We start from the raw sequence: 27,876 nt of genomic DNA on the forward strand, positions 1-27,876 counted from the left end.
TTACATGCCCTTTCCCCAAATGAACTCTTTTTTATCAACTGTAGGAAAAAGAAAAATCATATATAAATAGGAACCAGGCGGAAATCTGCACTGCAATCACCATATGTGATCTTACTGCACTGAAGAGAAAAGCATAGACGTTTATCAGCTGTTTTGAATTGTCAATCGCTCTGAGATTATTTTACTCATGTTCTGTAATCTCTCCTGACTAATGCTCACATCCTATTTATTACCTTAATAAAAAGGCATTATCTTCACTTAAGAGCATATATGACTGCAATTCCATGAAAACTGCAAATGTGAAGGAAAAAAATACACCTTTGGTCCAACACACAGATTTTGGAGCATCTCATCACATACATGAATTTTATGTGAAAACTGCAGTATTGCTCTGAAATAAATAACATTATAACCACACTGCAATATGAACTATATTAAAACTGAAATACTTACCGTATCAAATTCTGTGCTGAGGATCATCTGCTCCACCAATGATGACTCATTGTGGATGAGGCTGCAGCTGACTCCATGTATGGGGAAATCACCGAAAGTTCTCTGTCGACTTCGGCAACCAGCCATTGCTTTCACCTTCCTTCTCAATGCCTGCAAATCAGCAACAAGTCAGCATGAATGGCATTGAAATTTCTACATGCCAGAGGTTGTTGCACGTTTCAGTTACAAATCTCTACTACCTTCTACCTAGGACCAGAAAAATACTTGGCTTTCCCAGCCAAACCACCACATTGTCATTCACTTTAAATTTTATCTTTTTTTTCTTACAAATAATAAAACATAATAAAAACCTCATGATATTCTTTGCTTCACCTGCTGTTACCTTTTGTGTTCATACAGTTGCCAAAACAGAAAAGCTACAGAGATAGGGAATAAATTGATTAGGACAGACCTGCAAGAGACTGGCATAGGAAGAACTGACTGGGAGAAGACAGGGATATTTCAAAGGGTAGAACTACATGAAATAATGCAAATTGAAGAGAATGTTTATTTTCCACAGTGTTTTGTGTCTTCAGGCAATTATTATCAATGCTGAGCAACACTTCCAAGAGACACAGACATTCAGGAATCAAAATACCAGCTAGTATACCAGTGGGCAAGTGAGACAGTTACAAGCAAGCTCAACCTTTATGTGTCAAGATACTAACTCATTATTTGGGGAGGTGGGAAGAAAATTCCAGCCTCTTTGCTTGCACTCTACAGTATTTTGCCTAACAGAACAGAAACTAGGGAAATATGTATTTCCTTTCTTCTGAAATGTTGGACATGGATGACTGTCCTCAACTGGATTAAATGCATTTCTCATGTATTTCATAGACAGAGGGTGAGGCTTTGGCAGCACTGGGGAGGCCAGTTCTCTGCTCCCTACCTCCCTTGATGGCAGAGGCCACACTGCTTGCCCCAAGGAAGGAATTGGCTGCCCAACTGGCTGGGCTGGCCGGGTTTCTGGCAGGCTTCACCACACTTACTTGCACTTCAGAAAGTTAATTTCCGCCAGCTGAGCTGTGAAAGCCTTATCTTTCTCAGGCAAAGGCCAGATGTTTCCAAACCAGCCTGAACCACAGTGTTTGCTGTGAACCCAATGGGGATGGCAGCTGCAGCCTCACTGAAAGCAAATGACTGTAGTTCACCTCTATGAAAAACAACTGATCTTTCAAAACTCTGAGCTCAGAATATAATACTCACCTAGAAAAACAGCAGTGCAATGGCATTCAGCAGAAAGTCTTAGCTGTTTGGCATACAGCTCTTTGAGCAGGGCTTTTGCACGGTAACCCCCTCTGTTTCCCTAACACAATTAAGACATTGCCCTGTTTTGCAAGCACCACCCAGCAAGTTAACTTCTACTTCCTAGTTTCACCTTCTGAAATATTCCCTCCAATTCAGGAGAATGTCTTTGGAACTTCTTAATATTATGGCCTGTTGTTCTACATGACTCTTAAGTGGAAGAGATTTAGATAGCTCATCACTGAAGTTAAAATTCAGTGGGCCAATAGAAAACCACAAAGTCTGTGAGGCAGCAGAGAAAACTGAAAACATTGGTTTATATCATCATTTTTAGGCATCTTTTCACATATATGGAGGCTTCATAACAGCCTGTGTTATTCCTTAAGAAATGCTGGGGTTTTTACCAAGCTAAAAGTTTCCTAGATGAAGACTAAACAGAAACACAGATATAATCTCTAATACTACGAATACTGAGATACTTTATACAAGTTAACACTTCTTGTCAATCTCATTTAAAAGACTCTTTTCTGAATCATTTACATGTGATACCAAAAAAAGTAAATAAATAGCAGATATTCCATGCATGCTGCTGAAGCAAGATCATGGCCTGAATGTGGTTTTGCAAGAGTATCCACTGTGGTTCCTTCATCAGGAACCATTTAAAAGCAACACCCCAAGCTAAACTGCCTACAAGTTTTCCAGAATGCTCATTTTTTCATCTTTACTAAACATTCACCTAGAATTCGTTCAATACTTTCCATAGTCATATAAAAGAAGCTTATTTTTTTAATAAATACATGAATTAATTAAAAAAATGGAAAAAGAGAAGTCTTTGAATTACAACTTAGCCTATAAAAATAAAGACAAGATTTGCCCCACTACATTACAATCTCTCAAACCATGCTGATCCATAAATTTTATAATCAAGATTCATCTACCAGAGCTTTTTTCCACTAGCTTATTCCATTACTGATCCAATATTTGCAGTAATTTACATTAATAACCACTATATTATATAGATTATTTATTTTATAATGAAAGCAGAGAAATAGAAAAACCTTGATAGAAATGGATATAAACGTGTTCCTAAAGCATCAAATTTAAATAGCTGTAACACAGTTTAACTGTACATATTTGGTAATACAAATCTAATGGCTTCAGTGGAACCAACAGGGAAAAGATACAGGAAACAAAGCACAAGATTTTTAAAAAAGTAAAAACCGAATTAACTAATTAACAGTCTAAGACTTAATTTAGCCAAAGAACATCTGTTTTCACATGTCCCTCTGATGAGACCTAATGTGAAGGCTTGTACTGGTTAGCTTTGAAGTTGTATTTCAATAGCTAAAAAGACCTGTACACAGATCTTGTTAGGGATTATAGATATCTTAGTGACAGAGGGCCCCTTCGGCCCCTTGTATCCACTATTCTTACCTTCTTTCTTTCCACTTGACTTATATCTAGCCATACAGTGTTGTCTATTCTATGTTGAATAATTCTCCACATTTTTCCTTTATATTCTATTTTCAGAACATTAAATGTTCCATCCTTCATCTGCTTTCTCCACAAAACAGACAGGACATTTTAATTCTTTCCTGAATATTGTGCTACACAGCACAACAAATCTGAGGATTTTACAAGGAAACCGAATCGATTGTTATTTATTGTTTTGCTCAGTCAAAGATGGTGCATCCAGAAGTTAACCTAAAAGCAATCGGATCACTTTTGGCTAGCAAATACATAATATATTTACTACCACACTCTTAGTATATCTGAAACACACCATGATTGTGGCTACACAAACAAGTTACTTCAAGTTGGACTAAAATGACAGACTTCCAGTGCATAAGCTGCTACAGGCATTCCCTTTCTCCACAGTATGTGAAAAACAGTTTCCTTATCTACATACTGTGCTATCTTACTAGACGCAACAGTATGACCACAGGCAGCCCCCAAATGCTAACTAGTCTGCTCTATATCCATAGCCAGCCAAAATAACTTCTCTGAACAGCCATATAACAAGAAGCAAGTCCTTCAGCAAAGTATCAAATTATTTCACAAAGTACATCTTTCAGCATTCTCAACACAGAAAACCTGTTATGGATGTGTACTACAGATTTTTATGGGCATATAATGCCATACATAACTGACTATCCTTGTGCAGCAAGTATGATTGACCATAAAAGTTGAGATGCTTTGGCAAATTTGTACTAACTATTCATTATTTAGAGAGATCACAGTCACAATTGGATCTTGACATTCCTGACGACCACAGTAATAAAAACATTCAGACTCACTGATCAGCAAAAACAATCAATGCACATGAGCACACACACACAAATGTCTTCGTCAGTTAGGCATCAGGTAAACTGGTGGGTTCTTGGCAATGCTGGCATTGACATTTATTTAACTGTACTCGTTATATGCCTAACAGATTTCTCAGACCTTCAGCTCTGGCCTACCTAGAACTCTTCATGAATAACAGATTATTTTCACTAGTGAACTAAAAAAAACCATAAACCAGCACAATTAATGAGTAGGTTCGCTTCCTACCTGCCATAACACAAACTTGCAGGTCATTAACTCTTCCTCCCACTAGAGCTTATAATGCCACTGAGACATGCAAGGGTGCTAATGCAGAAGCACACAAGAATGCCATCATTCTATGTTATTTCACTAAGCATCACAGCTGAAAAGTAAAGCATTGAATTCATAGCAAAATCATTTAAATTCACCTACCTGCAGCTAAACATTAATCAGTCTCTAACTTGGTTATCATACCAAAATAATTTCCCAGAACAAACTCAAAATGTGTTGACTGCTCAACAAATTGAGCAAGGAAATAGCTTTTGGTAATTTTAAACACCTAATTGATTCTGTGGCTCTGTGGTTCATAGGCAATACAAGAGCAATTAGAATCATCATGACCAATGTGCAGATCGTTTTTACAGGCCTTTCCTATCTGCATAAACATCTCATCTGCCTTCTCACCTGCTCCAGCTTTTCACAACATTTTTTCTATTTTTACCCAAATTACCACTGATGTGCCACACAGGCTCCACAGCCAGTGTCTTTCCACAAACGCAATATTCTTCTTCAGTCGCTCCTTTACCACTACTACTATTGCACTGACAGTTTTTCATCACAATGCATCTAAGCAGCTATGATTAGTTATTGCCATTTACAGCTTTACTCTTAGAATGAAGCATCACTTTATGGAAGCATAATACTGCTTATTATTATTAATTATAATAATTGGTTGCTCAGATATCTATGCAGTTTTTCTTACAGAAAAAAATCATGTTTATGCTATTTTAACTTGTTATTAGAGTATTATTTTGAGTATGACTGTTTGATTACCTGCGCCCTCAGTCAAAAAAACCCCTCCTCTTTCACCTTGTGTGTTTTATTAGCCTTGCTTGCTATTTTGATATTGAAAAGCAACATACCTAAAATAATTTCCACCAACTTAGCAGAAGCTGCATGCTGGTTCTCTCAGGGAACCAGCCCTTTACGGAAGCACCACTTTGGATTTCTGGTCTCTCACTGCTCACTTTCAGAAAACCTGAAAATAAAGTCCAGTGTACTCTGTTCTTGTCAGAAAGAGACATTATCCCACCTATTGCATAAATCATGTGTTTCTCCTATAATCTTCTGGTACCCTTATACTTATTAGTGGCCAAATCAACTGTTCCTCAAAGACTTTTATACATTCCGTTATCCTTAATTTGTACCTGCAAAGAAGTTGTGATTCCAGTTGTGTCTAAATATGCCATTAATTACTGCAGCAAGCCATTATACCATACTCAGAACAGACTGCAAACATTTTATGTCATTAGGTAATGCACTGAGGCTTTTCTTCATGCCGTAACAGAACTCTATTTATATACTATGTTCTGCATAACTAGCTACTAATGAGGCTCTAACTTTCACTGCTGTAAGGCCTAGATATCTGTTCCTCTTTCAATGTATTCATTTTTGCTGTCTCATTAACACACTAAAAAACCTGAAAATTGTATTTTAATTAAAAGCTAAACTACCTCTGTCTGGAGACACTAATGAACAGATACACTTCATGGGAAACACAAAAACTTCGTCTGTCAAGAGGACAACACAGATGTAGTGCAGAAAGAGCAACACAAAAAGATAGCACAGCTCACTCTTATTTTCAAGGGCAGGGTCTTCTATACTTTTTTTTTTCTCTCATAACTTCCTCCTTTTCTTTTTTCTGCCTCATGACCAACTAATCTTTAAAAAATAGCCATGAAAGGAGTTTGTTTTCCAAAAATTTTAAAACTGTTACTTTTACTGAATCATTTAATACACTAGCACTCTGTTAGAGTAACTCTAACCCTAACACATATGAAGAATCAAACAACCTCCTGTGTCAGACTTGGCGTTGTATCTTCGGCAACGCTGCCTACCCTCAGACTGACAAATTACAATCTAGACCCTAAGAAATAAGAAGACTGTCCTAATATCATGAGATGGGTGTGTATTTTGAGTCTTCCTGATGCCTTCTGTTCCTGAAAGTCTTCTGAATCACATTTTCTGCCTTCTCTCATAATTGCAAACTAAAAACCTAACAGCAGAATTTCATCTAATGACATGACTTTATAACCATTGCTATAAAATCATAAGAGCTGACCATGATGCTTCATTTCCTGACTTCTGCCAACACTTTAAGCAATTCATCAAGTAACATTCTAATATACATCAAGTTGTCAGGTAGAAACAGTGAGTAATTTTAAAATATAATAACTGGAGAAGGAACAGCATCCTAATAATCAGCACACATACAAGCGGAATTGATTTTACAATGTTCCAGTGGTAGAAACAGAGTTTCAGTTTTTGAGAGAGACCTCATAGAGAATATACAAGTAAATTATTATTATTATCACAAAATCTAAAATAAATGCAAAGGAAAGAAAAATGCTCAGAATTATTCTATGGTTGGATATTCAGTGCACGATCTGATTCAAAATGTCCCAAATCCGCTGGCTCTCAGCAGATGCTGCATGCCTTACTGCCTCTTGACACCTTTGGCAAGATAAGGAAATCTGAAAGATAAATCAGCTGGCAATGCCATTCAGATGGATGAACCAAGGTGTTTTTCAGATTCACTGCACCATTTTCTAGTTCTGGATAGAACAGGGAGTTATTACAACTCCTTAAGAGCCTGAATTTTCTGTTTATTTAAGACTTGTTATTGTGCTTCAATTACACAGCCTTATTAGGCTCAGCAATCACAAAAAGATCCATCAGAACTAGCAAGATCATTACTCACCCTTTTAACTTCAACCCATCACTATTTCTTAATATTAGTTATTATGCATCAGAGCAATAAGTCTTCAGGATCGGTAACGCCTCACACCACTTAAAGATGTGCCAGCATACTTCTGCTTAAACCTAATTAAAATGCCAGTATTACAGAAAAATCAGAGTGGCTCAATGTGAGTGAATCAAACACAAATGTCCCAAAAGTGGAACATCAGCTTACCTCCAATAAACATTGTTTGCTATCTGTGCACTTACCAGCCAAACTAGTTACTGTCAGATTTATTATCCTTTGAAATTAATTACATTGCAAATTTTTTCCACTGAAACTGAGCTGCTGCTATCCAGTTTCCCTTCTTATATTACCTACTTGGAACATTACTATTACTAAGGATGCCTTATACATCTTTAACCATGCAATCAGTTTTGTTGACCGTATTATTTCCCAGCATGGCTCATGACAGAGTACAAGTGAGTTGTCACCAAGATGTGTGTTGTGAGGTATTCCTATCTAGTCTTTCACTGACATTTCCACATTTGTTTCCCATCTACTTATTCAATTCCGTTTTATGATCTTACACCTCTTATTTCTATCCCAAATCCTTTAAAAGAATCCTGCAACAGACTGCAAATGCACCATCAGAATGGAAATGGGAATCCAGTAGTGATTGTTGCCATAGCATACAACATCTCCCTTTACCTTTCTACCCCATTTTAAGTTGTTTCTAATCAGTTCCTGTGGCACTTTGAAAAATCACTAACAAATTTGTCCGATCTCTTCAGAATCATAAGAGAACAGCCTAAAGTTCAGAGTTCTAAAACACAGCGAATTTACTCTTATATTCTCTTCATTTATGAAGCATAAGCACTGGTGAGAATTTTTAAATTGCTTTTCAGGAACATTCCCTCACCCCCCCCCCCCCCCGCCCCCCTTTTAAAAATTGAAAACACTCCTTTTAGTTTACAATTATTTCCACTTAAAAGTTTATTTGCTTTTAATAAAATGTAAGCAAAACTCAATTTTTGTGCTGATGAGAAATTAAGAGACAGACTTCCAAATAGCAAAATTTTAACACCTACACATTTTTGAAGAACGTATGGGGAAGCCATATCAACATTTAGGTCTCTGAAAAACCTTAAAAAGCTTCTTCACAAGGGTCTGTCACAATCTAAGTAACTCAAAATATTTTGACTTGTATGAGTCAAATAGTTTTTTTGAATGTATGTTTACTACCTAAATATATTTTTTCAGTACCCGTTTTGTTTATACAGAATGATTGCTACTAATATTCAGTCTCAAGAAATAAGTCATCCTGCTTCCTCTCGTACTAATTGGCTAGACTAATGTAGTTTCCAAACTATGCTAAGCAATGTGAAAACACATATCCATTTGCCAGCAAATAACACAGGACAGTATAAATAATGATTAACATACAAGAGAAGGACTACAAGGTGTTAGGAAGCAGGTCTTTTGAAACAATACCTACAGTTCTAGAAATATTCAGGAATAAGATTCAGTATTCTTAGACATAAGCATCCATAAGATTCTACAATTAGATGACAAAGAAGGGACTGTATTATTCTTACTGGAAATTCTTGATAGAAGATGCATCAGAGAAATACTGCAGAGGGAAGATCGTCATGCAATGACTTCTGGATGAACTGCCTGTTTCCCTTGCAAACACAGGGTTCTGAACTTGCCATTTTGCCTCACTTCTTGGCATAATCTGAAGCTCAGTTAGTAGATGACACCAGACCCCTATATGTTGATACTAGTTCTGGTTCTTAGTCTCAAACTCAGGTACTACTTCTGATCTCCTCAATGTGAAGAGTTCCTTGATCTCTTATGAAGGTATTTCCTAACATTAAAATAAATGAAATAAATGATGGTAAGAGGAACGCTCAGCAGCCTATTCTCACTAAAGATTAAAATCCAAACTAAGCCAACCTAATTAAGAATTAATTCCCTTTAAATCAGAGCCTGAATTGTTCATTTCTGCTTCAGTCTCTGATCAATTATTTGTGGCATGAAATAATTTACAAGACACAGGGGCAAATTAATTTAGGTGATACAACTGATTCCATCTCTAGTCAGATATATTCCATCCTGGTTTAAAAACCCTCATGTATTAGTAAAATGTTTTGGCCTGCTTACAAGGATCTATGTTATGACTTTGATATTTCTTCACACAGACCCACAATGCCATTTTCATTCTATTACAACCACCCTTCTTTTCCTTCTTGAAGGAATAATTGTCAAAATTGTGTTTTAAAATAATGCATTAACTCCTTAGGGATTCTCTGAAAGTCTTGTGACTTCAGCTGCTGATAAAGTGATGGCTTCTTTCAAGCAATTCACATCGAGACTGCGAATATAAATAAACTTTCAACTAATTAACTGCCTTTCAATGAAATAACTCAACCCAAATGTTGATTTTTTTTTTTTTACGGTGAATGAAAGATTGTACTATTTAAGCAGCTGAATATACAAAGAAGGCTACACAATTATGCTAAACCATTTCAGTTTTTGATTCCTACTTTTAAATCTCTTCATATGAGCTGCTGGATCCAGCAGTTCGTGGTTGTAACAGCTGCTGATACTTTACCTTTGCTTTAAAGCTTGTTGCGAATAAAAGAAAAGGCTGGGAAGCACTAAGAAGTAAGTCTTTTTGACAAAAAGCAAACAATAAAAAGAAAACAATTGTTTTTCATGATCAACTGTGAAGACTAGGCAAATAGGATCAGCCAGCAAGCTGCTCTTTGAAAAAATAATGAAACATATTTAAATGTATTCCGGATATTAGTATAGAACAACAGGAGATAGTAGTCTTCAATCCAGACTTATGAAGAAGAAACAGTCCTTTAAGAGGACCTATGACTTTACTTTCCAAATATTCTTTTGAGTTATGTACCATATTGCTCAAATCTGACCTATTACAAAGGCAACAATATTGCTTTAGGAAACATTTCCATCTCTCTTATTGATGAGTATTATCTGTTTATAAATTACAGAATGAGTAGCTGACATATTTTAAAGAGTGCTTCTTGTAAATCCCAAGGAATCCTTTTATATAATAATAGCAGATGAAGATTTGTAAATGCTCAAGAGGATTTTCATTTCAATTATATGTATCTTTTAATAAGTCGCAGAAAACAATGACAGAAGTAGGATACTATGTGTGATGAAAAGAGGTTCAAAGAACTGCAGTTGCAACAAAGAATGGCTAGAAAAACTAGAAAACATTAGAAGTATGTAATAAATCCAGAGCTCTGTATCCATATTTAGGTCATCAAAATGCTGCCACATGATTCAGGAATACAAGTTGTACTGAAATTAACTGGTGTGATGCATCAATTGAACCAGTATTTTTGTCTGTGGTCCACAGATCCTTTGATGTCCATGGATTAGTTTTGGAGTCCCATGAAAGACACTGCTTATGGAAAGCAAGTGTATTTCTCAAGAGAGTAAAACTTGCTGCACAGAACTCTGCAAGCAAACTAGGTGTTTTTAGGGATTTGCAATGAAAATTGGTTACAAGTTACGAAATAGGACACGTGTTTAGAGTCATCTCGGGTATCGATGGTTTGCGTTTCTCCAGAACATCACAACAGCACTTAGACCACAAAGCTGAACTTTAGGCCAACCATTTAGACAGACATGTACTCTTTGAGTTTCCACTGTTGTTCTGACCTGAGGCCATAAAATCCTCATACAAACACATACCATTCAGAAAGGATAATATTACCAGAAAGCAAGCAGAAAAAAATAATATTAAAGTTTCATATTCTTGATCATGTTTTGTCCTGACCACTGAATTAATTTTCTTCACTTCAGCATGGGCATGTTTGCTACATTTTCTTCTCCTAAGACAAAAAAAATCCAAACCAAAGCAAAAAACTGTTTAAGACCATTTCCTAAGAATAACACTTTAATAAAGTGCAGGGTGAAAAAACTAATCTACTTAAGTACATCAAAATCTTTCCACTGCGTGGGGGAAATAAGGGGAGTGATCCTTATGCTCAGTGCCTATGGAGAGCTTAAAAATTATTCTAAAACATTCCTATAGCCCCCAAGAAAAATATTAGGAGATGTCTCCAAATAATCCCCAAAATGAAACTCTACCTTAATGCCCAAGGCTGTAGGTGAGAGGATGCACTGATCTCTGGTGTTGTGTAGCACTGAAAGAGCAGAGTAAGTCTCAATAGTTTTGCTGATAATTTCCTTAAAACTAACCACTTTCCCAAGTCCATATACCTTAAAAAACAAGTATCTATAAGGGAGGAGGAGAAGGCCTTTTACTGGTCTGGACTCACAAATACACCTGAAGCATGCTCTTAAAAGGACTATGTTGATTTTTCTAGGTAAAAAATAACTGTGTCCTTGTCCTACCACCACCACACTTTCATGCTGTCTCTCTACAGCATTTTGTTTAATTCATGTCATGTGTCAGGGAAGAAACCAATCATTCACTGAGATCACAAAAGAATTTCCCTCTGCTGCACAACAACTGAAGTAGCTAGTTGCATGAAAAGGACCTTTATCAGCTAATATTTTAATAAAGAGTGATGGGGTTGGTATTTTTCATATGAGTGATTCTTATGCTTGTCCCATTGTCAGCTGATTATGCCTGAGAAATGCCGTTAGTCAATGGGACTTCTTGTGTGAATAAGGATAACTCTCAAGAGAAGTTGAAGAACAAATTCCTGAATAGTTAATTTTAATACACAATGTGAGCATTTAAAATGGCCTATTTACACAATTTTAATCTGAATAAGTAAAATAGAAAATGTCACCTCAATGCTAATAAAATATTCCTCTAAATTATGCACATTTTTAAAGCTAATGAAGCTGTCATTATCTTATTAAATTTTGGCATAGCAGTTATTATTAAGTTATCATCATGACTTTTGAAATATTTTGCAATTAAATGACTTTAATTCATTTGTATTCCTTGTAGGCTGAATGAAATACATTTTTTTTATCATGCCTATTAAGATGAATGATGGTATTATGTTCTATTACACATGTTCAACCACATTCAAAAAATTTGGCTACTTTCATTTCCCACATCAGTATGGATTGTTTCAATCCTGGTCTTAATGAAATCAGAAACAAAGTTTCAGTTGATTTCACTGGAACAAGGTCTAAATAATTAATTTATGCTCCTGATAGTAAGGATAAAGAATTATATTTAAGACTACTTTTTCAATAATTTACTAGTATGTATGGAACAAAATAATCACAAAGAAAGGACCAAAAAACTCAGTACTGCCAGTAAGTCAATACCAAAACCCACGTCTAACCTTGGGAAGATTTGTCAGCAATTACTCATTTCCTTAAGGCATGTCTCTGCCACAGCCTTCCCAAAGTCTGTGTTTTGACCTTTCCACTCTAGAGCATGCTGAGGCAGCTCAACAGCCACAGAGGTTTCCTGCCTCAAGCAAATCATCAGGAGTGAGGTCTGGTTACTCACCAGGGTCCCTCCCCAGTTCTCCTAGCAGTGCCAGCCGTTCCCAGTACTCCTAGCAGTGGCAGGACCTGTTGTTCCTTGTCTGGCAGGATGACTCCCCGCTGTCTTCATCCCTCCATACCAGTGCCAGCCACAGCATGGGGCAGCCCAGGAAGACAGAGGGAAAGTACCCAAGAAATTGGGACCCAACTTCATGTCCCTTCCTCTGTGCCTCAGGAGGCGCAGAGCTTTGCCCACCCCAGGCATGCTGCAGAGGACGTATTGGTGTTTAAACAGGACATTTACCACTTCCTAAGGCCACCTCTGCGTAGACGCATGGTCCCATTGTTTGAGCTGTGGTCCTCATGATCAGCAGGTGCCCAAGAAGCTGCAAGGCCACCTTGCAGCATTTTCCGAAACGGGAGCCTCCAGCTGCATTACAGTATCCTGGCCCTTCCCCAGCAGCTCCTACCAGGGCAATGCCGTTTTCTCCTCCAGGCTGAACTGAAAGGTAGTATTTTGTCTCTGACTTTGTGCAGGACCAATACTACAAATGTCAGGAAGAAAGAGGAGAGCCCTTAGCGTGCGGCAGCTATAGCAACTGCCTGGCTTACTTAATCCATTTCTGCCTGGAGCATGGTAAAAACATTCAAGCAACAGGAATGATTCACAGCTCTCAGAGTAGTTTGCAACACAGCTTCTCACCCTGCCCCAACAATTACAACAGGGCACACACTGGTGGGGAAACACGAACTCTGTCATATAGCAGCTGCCCCATACTGGGGGGCGTGATGGGTTGTCTCCACCCCCTTCCTTTTTTGTACCTTCAGACTTCTTGCTCTCTTTTTGCATATGCATGTGTTTCAGGTGAAGACAGTTGACTCACTCGAATTTTACCAGTCTAAGTCTTGAGAGTACAGAAAAGCACTAACCAAAAAGAAAATGAGACAAACTAGCTTGCCTTTCTACAAAGCAAAGCTTAAAAAGACTTGAACATGTATTTATATTCATATTTTTATAATTCCAAGCCTGATGTAGGGTAGCTACATAGAAAAAAACCCCACAATTTAATATAAATATAAATATAAATATAAATATAAATATAAATATTTATAAATATTTATAAATATTTATAAATATATATAAACTAAAGTGGGGAAAAAGGAAGAGGGAGAGAGTTTCTTTTACATGATCACCATTTAATCTGTGGTTAAAGATAACAGAGATAATGGAAGGCTCTGCTATATCAAGACACTAAGTCATATTCCCATCCTATTTACAAAAGGGTAAATCAGCAGTAACTGTAAAGTTGAGTTCTAACAGTGTTGTGAGTTACAACGATATTTTTCCTGCTGGGATTTTACACACAAATTCATTTTGCTGGAAACAAATTTGGGAAAATATTGTATTCCTCTCACAGTCAAGTGGTGGATTAGACGGCCCCAAAGGATGTTCTGGCTCTGTCATGGTGCTGCTGCACTGTTTCCTTTCAGATTTAGGCAGCTTCTTAGCAGAGACCTATGAGTATCATTTGCTGGTACCAACACAGACATCTGGAAATGTCTCCTGAATAATCGAGAGCTTTCAGTCACCAGAAAGAGGGAAGCAGCAATTCAAGATTAACATGCTGCAAAAGGCCTGTAATTAGCATTAATTAATAATTAATTAATTATCCTTCATTAATAATGAAGCATTAATCAGATGCTTCAGTAATTCCTGAACACTTTTTTGTTCTTTCCTCAAGAATATGCAAATGAAACTTTAAAAGACACTTAACTTTTTCCTTGAAATGAAGATAAGAATTCTGCTGCTAAAATGGGAGACAGACTTCTAAGGAAAATTAAAAAGCAGCTTTAAAGTGTGGTGATATATCACCTGCTATATACCTGCTGATATTCTGCTATATCACCATGTATTTAGTAGCACAGTAGCTGCCACTGATTAAACTGAAGAAATCAGAGTAAAAAGCGTTTGCTGATTTCATCACTCATTTAATATTTTGATAAGAACTGATCTAAAGGACTGTCCAGTAACTGTGTCTATAGCAGGACTACACAGAATCTTATGGGAATACTATGGGTATTCCCATATTCCCATATACTATGGGAATCTTCTGGATAAGAAAACTGGTAGAAGCAGGATTCAGGAAGCTTAAACAAGCTAGAAGCTAGCTTGCTGCAAACGCAACGTATTCTTTCAAAAGAAGAGGCTAAAGAATTGGAAATTTTCTACTAGATGGTAGAAAAACTTAACTGAAAATATTACCTTGCAAAATTCTGAAGTGGAACTGAAGTCAATTCAAACATTCACATGGATGTCACAGTAAAAATGGTGTTGGTTATCACACTAACATTGCAAAGCAACGGAACTGAGAAAGTCCCTGAGACAAAAACCAGAAAGTGACAACTGTCAATGGCTTACTCGCCTTCGAGGATTTTAATTTGACCTGCTGTGACACCTAACAACCTGCATGTTTTTTTGTTATTGCCCCCAGAACAACAATGAAACTCCCAAACTCTGAAACAGTCTGGACAAGGGAGACTTACCTGAAATAGCTGTTTTTCTGGCTCCCAACTAAATGAAGTTTTGGTGTGGAAGACCATTTTAGTCATCAACAAAATTAACCATGTTAAGGATTGCAAAACAAAGTATTTGATTCTTTGTCAGGTTTATTTTGCTATCCAAACACTGATTGTTGCCTGCAGTCAAGCAGAGAAGCTTCCTCATTTTTCTAGATGGACAAAATGGTTCTATCAAGGAGCAATCATTTGTGCTACCAATATTTTAGACATCTCCTATGCACTTGCAGCATATCACCTGGTGAACACATGGTTTTAAGTTAACTACCCAGACTGGACACTAACCACCTCTCATGAAGTGGAATTCCCTTCTCTAAATCTTTAAGAAGTTGATCAAATGCCTATTCCCCACAGAGCAATTTCTTGTTTGAAGATCTAGGATAAGAAGTGTATTTCCCTATTATCTTCCAAGAACATGGGGCAAACTATTCCTATCAGGGGTGGGGGTGTCTGACTGCTCCTCCCCCAAAAAATCTCTACCCCTCTGTGTGGTGTGAAATATTTTTATTCTCTTGGTGAGACATATAAAATGTAAACATTTCTGTAGATAAAAAAGTAAAAGAGCTTCATGGGTTAAGGAAAAAAAAGGAACTGATTTCTGCAGATGATAAGTACTCTTTAAAGTGAGAAAGACAACTACTTTTTACTGACTTCGTCTCTGTAGCTTCAGAAGTAGAACGGAAGGAATTTTCCATTTGGGTATAAGGATGCTTTTTCTTCTTATATCATTATCTCAAGCCTATTTCCTCATTCAGGAAAGTTACTTTTCCATTACCAACTCTTGGAAAATGGAATTAAGATGACAAAGTATGTATTATGAAATCAGTCATAATATTAATGGGATTTTTCAATGGCAGGCCAGAGAATAACATTATTTTCTTAGCTTGTCTTATCTTTCTACTAACTTATGTGAACACATAAAATATACTGCAAGAAATAAAAGAAATGTAATAAAAATATAATGACTTAAGTTCTACATTTGATGTAAACTGATATGGCTCTAATAAAGGAAATGGAACTACAACAATTCTATGAGCTGAAGCTCTATCAAGTCTTGACATTACTTCTGGCAGGAGTTTTATACAGCCATCTATAATCAGGATAGCTTCAGTCTTTCTAAGGAAAAACTGCTTAGGAGAGCGGCATTCCATTGTACTCCACTGAACATAAAGCTATAATTAATGTGGTGCTCCAGCATTTCAGAGATACTTGTTATTGATAGCATATGCAATGTGAAACACTAAGTAGCAACCACATCTGGATGGGCAAAGACATCAGGACCTCACATGGCTTCAAGCCTCTGATTTGCAGTTCTCTGAAGATGCCATGTCGTATATTCTGAACAAAAGAAAACACAAACGGCTTTTCCCGTTAGGACAGTTTGGGTTCACTTAAAGCCATTGCCAAGAAAGGCTGTTTGAATTTCTGTTTTGCTTCGTTTTAAGATCATTCTGCACAGAATTTATCATCTATTTGAAAAGGGAATGGGGCAATGACATGGTGAATTTTGATAGTGACAATTTTGAAAGGCAAAAATCAGTTTAATAGTGTGACATGTATAAGGGTCAACTACAGATTCCAGATATCACTCTTAAGGCCTTTAGTCAATCAATTCAGTAAAAAATTTCAACTATGGAGGTTTTGGTTGTATGTAGGAACTATAGAACTGATTGTCAACAGTCCTGTTCAGTCCTGAACTAGAGACATGGATCTGTTATGCGCAGATAGATGTATGTGGTATCTTGTTTGGCTTCCTCCAGATTATGCTATCATAAGTGAAATTACCCTTTTTTTTTTTTTTTTTTATTTGGTGAGGAAATCACTGATATTTTTGGTTAGTTTAGTAATACATTTCAAGCTCTAATTGGACATACAGAATGCTTATTCTGCAGATGATGATATGTTAAATCTTTTTCAAATCTTTTTCAAATTTCGAAGGCAAGGAATAGTAGCCACCCCACCACCACAATTTATTTTGAAATTGGGAAGAAAATGCTTATATAGTCAAGATGCTTAATAAAATAGTCCTGGAAGCTAAGTCAATCTCATTGGAAAAATTGAATCCTATCTGCTCTCAATCTTCTAGGTAGAGAGACCCAAATTTAACCAAAACTGATTATTTGTTTAGAGTTGGCTGTCAAAAGCTGCTTCAGTGACACAACTAGGCTGTTCTATTAATCCTTGTAAAAATTACAGGCTTTTTTAGTCTGCCTAAGATTGCAGGTTTCCTGATTTACCCATTTATCTATGTTAAGAAGTTCACATATCAGAGAGAAAGAGATTCCTGCTGACACAGTGCAGCAAGTATGACCACATACCTACCACACATAATCCTGCACGGAAAAAAATCAAAAGCAGCATATCTTTCAACACACATGCAGACTGTATAGGACACAACATAGTGCAACGGAAAGGAAACCCCACACATTTGTAGCAAGAACCTATCCTCAGTAAGATTAAAACCTTAACATTCAAAATTTCCAAATACCTGAACTATACGAAAAGATTAATAAGTACTTGTTGTTTAAACATAAGGAGGATATCCACCTCATGTAGCGACCTTAACCTGTTCTACTGCGCTTCTCGGAGGTGAAGAATCTGGAAGCATGCCAGTTTTCTGTGCTCTTCCCTTCTGCAAACACAGAGGCTTTGCTGTAAGATGCCACAGAATTCAGGCCTAGGTTCTATGAGAGGAAGCAGGCGTCACTTCCACAGCCTCCTGGGCATCTTTTGCTTGAACTTGTACTGTTGCTTATTTGCTGAATCCAAAAACCCGTTCAGAAGGAAAGGGCTGATTTTAACATCGGGGATGTTTGGTTTTTTTCCATTTAGACAGAAAATAAGTTTCAAAGTTGCCATAACATCCCATGACATTTTCTAAATGGCAGGTTCCAAATTTTGCCTTGAGATATTACTTCTTGCTAAGAGATGTAATTTTTAGAATAGCATCTTCAGAAAGGTCAGCATTAAAAAGGAATTTCACAGTTGATGTAACACCAAAAACTTTCTCAATTATTAGCTTACAAACACTTCCAAGATTTTGGCATTTCAACCCAACTTGAACCAGGAAAAGGGGAAAAAAAAAAAAGAAAGGAAAACCCCCAAACCATTCTGGGTACATATAGCATCACATAGCGTGATACATAAATATGGGCAGTGAGGCAAACAGAAGTACTAGACTCCCTCAACTGTCCAAAAATATTCATCTGTAATAGAAATGTTGGAGCTGATAGAAGCGGAGAATGGATATGAATGTCTGAGTGTGGATGCATCAACAGGCAGGGCAAAAGAATGGCTTGAGTTATAGCATATGTCGATGACTTCTACAGTAGCAGGTTATCAAAATTCCAGCATACCTCTATGCAGCTTCTCCCAACACAGACATTCAGAGGAAAAGGACAATGAGTAAATCCTAAAGGTTCACAGAAGTGTTACAGAGTGAAGACAGTGATTGATGTCAGCTCTTCTATGGCTCAAAAGGAGTCAATCAGCAATCTGAGAAGCAGGCCATGAGATGTGATGAGGACTTGAGTACAAGACAGTGTCCCCATCCTGTACAGCACTGCGAAGAATCTTCACCAGGCTGCCTGGATATGTGCATCTTGGTGCCTGAACGCAGAAGAGACCACTGGGCACACATATCTTGGTGCCTGAGAGTATGTCGGATGAGAATGTGACTACAGGTAAACGAGGTAAATTTTAGAATTATTATCCCCTTATCCCCCTATGCAGTCTCACAGTAAGCTCCGATTCCCATTTCTAAAATGTTGCATGACTTTTTTCCTGCATGAAGTGATGAAAAATGCAAAGAGAACGGGTGTTTCTTTGGTCACTCCAAGTAACTATAAAACAAAATCTGGCACCTCTCTGGGGTCATTCAGGAAAAATTCCTCAGCGGTTGTATGAAAGAAGATTCACCAAGTTATACTCTTATTCTTCCTATACTTCTTATTCTTAGCTCAGGCAATCTTTAATGATCTTTGAATGATCTATTTTATTGGCACAGATTCAAAGGGTGAAATAGGGTTTTTTTATAGTCCAAGCTAATCTGCAGCAACACAGCTAGAGCACTCTTCTCACGTGATGTTGTGAATTAGATGCAAGTTTTGGAAACTTGCACTGGAAAAGGACAGTAGAGTTGGACTCCCCAGAGCAGGCAAGTATTATATAATGAAGCTACAGAAGAATAAAGGGAAGGACCTTTCTATCCCCCTTAGTTTGTTACTAAGTAAAATAAAACAATGCTTTGTATGGAATGTATCAGTTTAGATAGCAGAATACCACACAAATTCTACCCTAAAAGTCCATCCAAGTCACACTGTACATTAGCCTCTATTTATAAAGCGGTTCTTACCATTTCCCTGCCTCCAATTCGTTTGGCATGTTAAAGGTCTCTAAGAAACTTGCGTCATATCTCAGTGGAGTCTTATCAGCCCTACTGATTATTGTGGGGGCTGCTCCTGTGACAGCTGCTGGGGTTAGCTCAGTTCATGTGGAGCCCCCTGACCAAACAATGGTCTGGGTGAACTTACACACATATGAGGGGATCTTATACATGTTCTCCCTCCTCAGGAGAAAGTGTAATCCCCTGATGTATACCTCTGATTTTTCTCTGACAGGACACAAATGAAATTAATGGACTTAAGTAATTTCCCACCCTACTATATTGGACTGTCCAACATAATTACTCCGAATAACCTCTATTGTAAATGCAGCAGGTAATTTATGAAAAGCTCTCCTGTCCATCCTTAAAGGTGCTGTTGAGAGGGGCTTCACTGCTTATATGATGGGAATATAAATCTTTTTTTTTCTGTCTTCTCAGTAGATCCTTCTCACAACATTAAAACAGACATAAATCTACAATGCTGACTCATCTCTACAGCTTGCATTAATTCAAATTTTATATGCATGCACGAATGGTCATATATTATAATAATGTCTTTAGCAGTAAATACCATCCATGTCAGAATCTTGTTAAAAAATATAAAATAAAATGATATAACTGTGCTTTTATTCACAATTGAGAGAAAAATATTAATTTCTAAAGTTAATATCCATTTACTCAGGAGCCTTAAACTAGTTTTATAACTACTGTTCTGTCTTTTGTGGGGTCATACATACATTTAGACATTGTTGGATAGAGTACTATAGAATGTTCACTTAAGAAGTGAGTTAACCTGTCGTAGGACTTGGAAATACTGATCAACCTAATTACGTATACAATGGTCTGTCTCCTACTGACTTGTGGTTAAACCTCACCTTCTAACTCATCAGTGCTTTTGGAAAGATTCCAACCAGCTTCCATTGCCAGAGAAAGCGGTCCATAGTAAGCTAGCTGGCAGAACAGATGCTTTGCTGCTAACAGCACAACATCATCTGCAGGTGCATATGAGGAAAAAAAAAAAAAAAAGAAAGTGCTGATTTTCCAATCAGAAACACAATGATAGAATCTCCATCTGAAATACCTCTCTGTCATCCCAAAAGCAAAACCAGAAACCCCACAGCAAATGATTAAATAAAGTGCAATGAAACATTTATTCGGCAGACACCAGCTATTTTCCACAATGCCAGACATTTTTCTTACCCGTTGTTCAATGGTTTTAATAGACATTATTAACTGAATTAGACTTTTGTACTCTTCTGGATTTATGGTTTCATTGAAAGAGTCGAGTCTTGGGAGGATGACTGCATTTTCTGAATAGAAAGGCAAGTTGTGATCTGAACTGAACCCATGTTAAATCAGCTAATGATATCCTGATCCTCAAAAGAAAGAAGGAAATGTTACAATATTGGTGAAGGTAGGTTTTCATGAAAATATTTTTATAATAAATTCTTTGTTACATTCAAGCTTTACCCAATTTGTAGATCTGATATTCTATGAATTAAGCCTTTAGCACTTGCTCTGAAATTCACCTGAACATGCTTAAAATTCTTTCTTTCCCTCAGTTGCTCCTATACTTCTGATACGCTTCCATCTTTCCTTCTTCCAACTAATAGCTACCTCTAACTTCCAACGCACTGACCATTTATTCTAGTTTATCATTCAAGACTACTAAAGTTCAGACCACTGCAACTAATCTTAGCAAGCTCCAACTTTGCTTTTAAATAATTAAAAAAATGACTATTTTTGTCACAGAGTGGCATGTTTAAGGGGGGGGGGGGGGAGAGGGGAGTGCTTTAAATGCTTTAAAATGATTTTTAATGCTTTAAAATAGCATTTATATGTTCCTTAATTCTACTATACTATAAATTATTACAGATACTAGGTACCTAAAGGACGAATTTGTAGAAACTTGAAAAATAAAGAATAGGTGACATATTTAGGACTGATAACAAACATATCCTATTTATAGAAGAAACACCAGTAGAATATAGACATGACATTTAATATCTATGCATGTCTTAAATAGACGTAAGCACCTGGAACCTTGTGGATTGTGTTTAGTGCAGTAATGGGTTCCTACTAGCTTCTGCTTCTATATTCAGTCCTCTCAACAATACTCAGCTGGATCTCATCAAGAAAAAGTTTAGAAACTGATGAGGAGGTTACCTAGGTTGGCTCTTGAAAAGAGGGAGAAAAGATTCCACACAGAAAATTTACTTTTACCTCTCACCTCCCCTCACAGAGCATGGTCCTACTGAATTGTTTCATAGCACAGGCATTTTGTCAGGACTAGCCCAGCAATAATATGGACAGTTGATGAAATTGATCTTTAATACTTTAATCAGAGTAAAAATGAAAACGCTAGCAAATACTATTGAAAAAAAATGAATATTCTTTGCTTTAAAAAGGATCAATAGAATGTTATATAATATTTTCAATGGATCAGAAGTATTATGCTAGTATCCAGACAAAATACATAGTAACTTATTTCCAAAGAACATAAATAATACTTCCATTCCTTTTCCATTTTTAAATAATCTGAAAACAGAAAGGATACCCATATCCACAGACAAAGAGGTGGAGAAAGCTAGAGAGAGGAAGGTAGATATAAAATACACAATACACATACTAAAAGGAAAAACTGCCTAAGTTTCATTTGCCTTCCTCTATTCCAGATGAGCACATTAAAAACACTAGGACTGAAGTTCCAAAGCACTGGAGGGGCCAACTGACCCAGAAGCTTGCCCATATGATCCCACACATCCTGCCACTCATGACTGACCAGCCTCAGGGAAGATCTCTTGGCAGTATTCTTAGATTGTCGTTTAACCTTTGACAAGACCCGAGCCTGACCCTGCTTAGCTTCCAAGGTCAGATGAGATCAGGCGTTCTCAGGGTGGTATGGCCGTGGGTAAAGCACATGCAGTAGGTGTGGCAACATTCTGATTCCCAGCAAAATGAGCGGGCTGGTTTCAAGGGTATTCAAAGGATATTCAAAACCTTTACAATTCTCAAACACTACTGTAAATAGCCTGGTGGGGGAGCAGAGGGTGTGAGGGAATGTCTCCTTCATAGGTTGACCCCCCCGAGGGGAAAAGAAGAGATGTGTAATTGCTAAAAATTCCCATTATCTACCTCCCAAAGTATAGAGGTGATGACCACGCTGAGAACACATGCCAGACCAATTTCACGATCAATGATTCTATTGTATTACAAGTCATTACCATAAAGTACATCGAAACAAGAACCTTAGCCCAGGCTCCAAAGCCTATAAACACTAAACCAGCAATTGCTGAATGCAAGCAAGGTATGACATGTGGAAACTCTGAGAGGAAGCACAACTCCAAGAGCAAATAAATCAACGTTGTGACAGTGACTATTAATCCAAAACAATGAATGCTTATCACAAATACGTTTTGACACACTCTAGTCAAGATCTGTTGTTATCTCAACCCTTCATGCCCTACATTGGGCATCACAAAGGACTGTCGTGGTTTAAGCCCAGCTGGTAACTCAGAACCATGCAGGTGCTCGTTCACTCCCCCTGCTTTCCCCACCCACTGCTCCCAGAGGGATGAAGAGGAGAATCGGAAGAATGTAACTCCCACGAGTTGAGATAAGAACAGTCCAGTAGCTAAGGTACCATACAAAATTACTACCACTATCACCAATAATAATAATAACAAGAGAAATAACAAGGGGAGAGAATATAAAAATAAGGGGAAAGGGAAAAAAAACCCAATAAACACAAGTGTTGCACAATACAATTGCTCACCGCCCGCCGACTGATACCCAGCCTGACCTGAGCAGCGATCTGGGCCTTTGGGATGACTCCCCCTGAGTTTATATACTGGGCATGACATGCTGTGGTATGGAATACCCCTTTGGCTAGTTTGGGTCAGGTGTCCTGTCTCTGCTTCCTCCCGGCTTTTTGTGCCCCTCCTCACTAGCAGAGCATGAGACACTGAAAAGTCCTTGATGCAGGTAAGCATTACTTAGCAACGACTAAAACATTAGTGTGTTATCAGCACTGTTCTCAGACTAAAGTCAAAAACATAGCACTGCGCCAGCTAGTAAGGATTAAAATAACTGTTATAGCTGAATCCAGGACAACAATAAATTCTGAATAATTCTGAAAATCCCAAGTGTATTTTTTGCTAGTGTCTCAAGGTTGAAGAATTACTACTTGTTTGGAAATTTCTAAATTATCTAGATAGTGGGTTTATGAAATGTTACATTGCCAAATATTGAAAAAAATACATGCATCAGCTGTGATTCAATGCAAATACATGTGGAGTTATTCATTGAAAATACTGCAATGGGGCAAAAAAAAAAAAAAAAAGAAGAAGTAGTATTCCAAAATGGGAAAACATGAAAATCTGAAACAAAGCTGATTTGGAACTGATTTTGCCTCTTGCATGACACATTGTGAAATCATCCAAGAAATCATAAAATTACTATCTTGCAGCAAATCATTGATATAAAATCTGCCCTGACTCAAAACCTAGGGAAAGGCTGTCATGGCCAAGTCTACCGGGATGCAAAAAAAGAGGCAGAAACAAAAGACGTATAAAGAAGGGGTTTTTCCTATCCTAGAAAAATTGCTTAGGCCAGGAGGGGTAGCACCTAGCAGAAAGCAATCTGCAACATACTGAAGACATACCTGTGGTTTATCATACCTATTTCAAAGGTCTTTTTAGATCTCAATCAGATGTACGTATCCCAAGGAAGCAGATATTTAGCTGCTGCCTCTACAACAGGAAGGACTAATGGAGCTGTCATGACACCTTCCGAAGAGCAGATGCTGTTCTGAAGCATCTCCATACAAAGAGATTCTTGGAGTTTTGGAAGTGTTTGGGGCACAAATGGCTGGAAGGATTACCCTTCACTGTGGCTAGATTTTCTTGTAGGAAAATCAGAGAAGATAGTTCACTTAAGAATAGCTTGAAGAATCTCCCTTGGAGGTATACTCAGCAAAGCAGAAGTTCCGAGTATAAATTCGCTCCTGTGTCCCTGCGAGCACTCAGGCTCTGGTGTTGATAAGCCATTTGTCCCTTCCAGAAGCGAAGACAATTTTAGGAAGTTTGGGTGACAAAAGCCTGCATGGAGGCTCCTGTCTTCTTTCATTTTCCTATCTCTTCTTCCAGCTCTGCCAGTTTTTCCCCACCTAATGCAATACGGGGGGGGGGAAAAAAAAAGAGGGTAATATGTCCCCTGGACAATTTTTCAGTTTTTCCCATATACTATTCAATAATCTTTGCATTTCTGAATGGAGAAAAATCAGCACCAGACTATGCAAGCTTCATATCCTCCTTTTTTCATCTGCATCTGCAGACACTTTACTTGTCAGGTTAGGAAAGGAGCTTGGGCTCTAGCAGCTTTCTCATCAAGGCTGCTATGCTGTTGCCAGAGCTCATGACATTGGAGTTAAACACAGCCCCAGAAACACCAGACTGTCAGCTCTCTGCCAGTTCTGTGATCCACTCTCACATAGAGTTAACTCATTTGAGCTACCAGAGCCTGAGTGGGTCAGTGAAGAATTAATTTGGAAAGAGACTCAAGGCATGCAGGACAAGGCAGAAGACACTCTGGAACAATTTTGTTTGTTGCTTTATTTAACTGCACACAGGCATTCAAGAACTGGCACAGTACCGTGATTTTCAGAGAAGTCTCTTCAGCATTACTGCCCTTTGATTAAATTCTTTTTATTTTCAATTTGAAACAAATGCGTTGAGTTTTCTACCCCCCCACTCCCCCCTCACCCCCACCGAATTTAGTACTCAGCCACTGAGCGCCACAGCTAATCTCAAAACCTGCCTTCTGTTGTCTGATACCTAGCCTAACTGGTCAGGCTTCCTGCTGTGAAGAGGATCTTGTTGGATTAGACAGGAAAGAGCCTCCGAACCTCTTTGCATTGTACTGAACTTTAGGCTGGGCAGAATGGAATGACCCAAGTGTAACTTAACAGCAGCCTCAGAGCTGCTCTTAACCTCAGGCAGCTACGGAATATCACACACTGGGATTTTCATATATAAACACATAAAACACAAAGCGCTTTACACACAGAAATTAACTAATTGTCTCAGGACTCAACAGGTGATTAATTCTGGCATTGATTTCTACATAGTGACAACACTGGGTTATAGATTTCTCTTTAACATTTCTTAGTTTAAAAGTAAATGTTTGCACTGTTTTCTTGTGAGATCTGATTTCACAAGCTGAAATTGGCTCACTTGTTTCCCACAAGTTGAGTTAGGCAGGCCATGCTGTCAGTAGGAAATGCTCTGAGAACTCAGTTTTGCTCTCCTGTATATAACGGAACTACAACCATCTTTTCATTATGCCTTTCACAATACTTTAACCACACCACTGAAGATTAATAGGGTTGCACTGGTGTCACTGATGGAGGCATAACAAAGTCTGCAGAGACTCTATTACCAGCAATGAAACATGAAATGGAAAGAACCCAAGTTGACTGTCAAGAGCCTGGGGTGAATGTGCTGAGCCAAAAGGAAAAAAAAAGAGAAAACAAAAAAAGAAAACCATATTCGTACTTATAAGCTAAGTAAGTTTGAATTGGAAATAAGTGAGGTGCATCAAACAAGGAACCCTCCTGAGTCCCCTTCCCCTCTGCCTCCTCCAGATGAGTGCTGCACTTCCAGATTTCCCAAGACTGTACGTTTTAAACAAGACCGCAGAGCTCGTTTGAAACCAGAGTCTACACTTGGGGTGATGTTCTGAGTATTGAATGCAGTGTGATGTTTAGCCATTGTCACTGGAGGATTCCACTTCATAGGTCAGAATGGCAAGCTTGTATGTTTTGTGTATGTGTAGTTTACAAGTTGCCATTATTTGTTTTTCAGGCAACAATTAAAAATATTGTAGAATATTTTTGAGCAATCAACATTTTGCAGCTAATGTGTCTGGCTCCTGTGTCCTTGGCAAAGCCAGATTATGAGTCCCTGAATATTAACGGATTTTGCATAAAACTTCATTGTTTAATGTCCAATTCTGCATAGAAGGAACAGTCTTAAACCACCAATTGTAACCACTTTGCTACTTCCTTGTCTTTCATTTTCCCCCCGCATTAAATACAGCAGTGTACCTTTAATGCTTATTATGGGAAAATGTAACTTCTTCAGATATAAAAATATTTTGAGCCCTGCTGCTATATGTTTAATAGTATAACAGGTAATCCAAATTCAGGCAGTAAACGTGATGCCATAAAACACAAAAATATATATTTTACTGTGAGAAACATGTACTTTTCAGATGTAACTGAATTAATATCTGTTTTGGCACTGTATGGTATTGAGTTGGATTTTCATACAGTTACTAATAACTGCGATATCTGAATATTTAAACTACTGACTCTTTCTCTGTGCAACAGCACATGCAAGAACACACTGGCTTTTCTTTATTAATTTAGGTAGATACAGACAGACTCAGCAAGTATAACAACATTACATACAGCTGCAGTACAGATCTAAATGGGATTTTCATGTACCTGGACAGAGGTATAAATTTAAGGTAACTGCAATGTGACTGCTATTTTACAATAATGCTGGAACCTCTTCTTATGTTACTGTAACGTCACAGGGAGTTTATTCTTGTCATTTATGCAAAAACAATCACAATACAGGCAATAAGGAACATTCACTTGCATGAAAACGGACAGCAATTTTACCCAGGCAGCCTGCTGACACAGTAGGTCTAAATGGGTTACACTTATACACGTATACTGACACAGGTTCTTGAGGACATGTTCTCCTTCCTAAACCAAATGGCCTGAGGAAATACCATTCCTTTTTCAAGGACAAGGCCAAAACAAAGCAAGGGGATTCACTCCATCAATGGGTGTGAGTATCACAGCCATAACAGCTAGCTTTTAAACTGCCTTCCACTAAACAGAACTGGAACAACTGAACTGGCACAGTGGTTCCCTGTGCAGTGCAACAGAAAAGTTACCAGCAGCCTCAGAAAGTCTATGTCATCAGGCCCTGCAGCAAATAACACCGAGCTGAAGTCTTTAACTGTGAAGTCTTTAACTGTGTTGACTGTGCTTGAACACAAGACTGATACTGACAGACCCAGTGTGCTGAGCCCCAAAATCTATGCTGGCAGGCCTCAAAACAGGCTTTCAGAGCTTGTGAAACTTTTATTGCACAGCCTCTGTAGTGGCAAAGAGATTTTGAGAGGTCTGCAATTAAATACTACCAACTATTTTGACAGATCTCACTTGCAATCTTTTTCAATTACCTTTCTCTCTTAGATCTTGCCTGAATTCTTGCATCTTTGTGTCTTGTATCATCTCCTCCTCAGGTTCCCCAGGTGTAACACAAAAGGCACTGTCAGTCAATGGTGCTGTTGCTGTCTTAAAAAGGGCTGTACATTAGCTCCATGTGCATGCCAAGTAAGAATGGGTTAGTAAGCAAAATTCTGCTCACCT

Source organism: Strigops habroptila, chromosome 3 (genome assembly GCF_004027225.2).
Source record: "Strigops habroptila isolate Jane chromosome 3, bStrHab1.2.pri, whole genome shotgun sequence".
Classification (NCBI taxonomy): Eukaryota; Metazoa; Chordata; class Aves; order Psittaciformes; family Psittacidae; genus Strigops; species Strigops habroptila.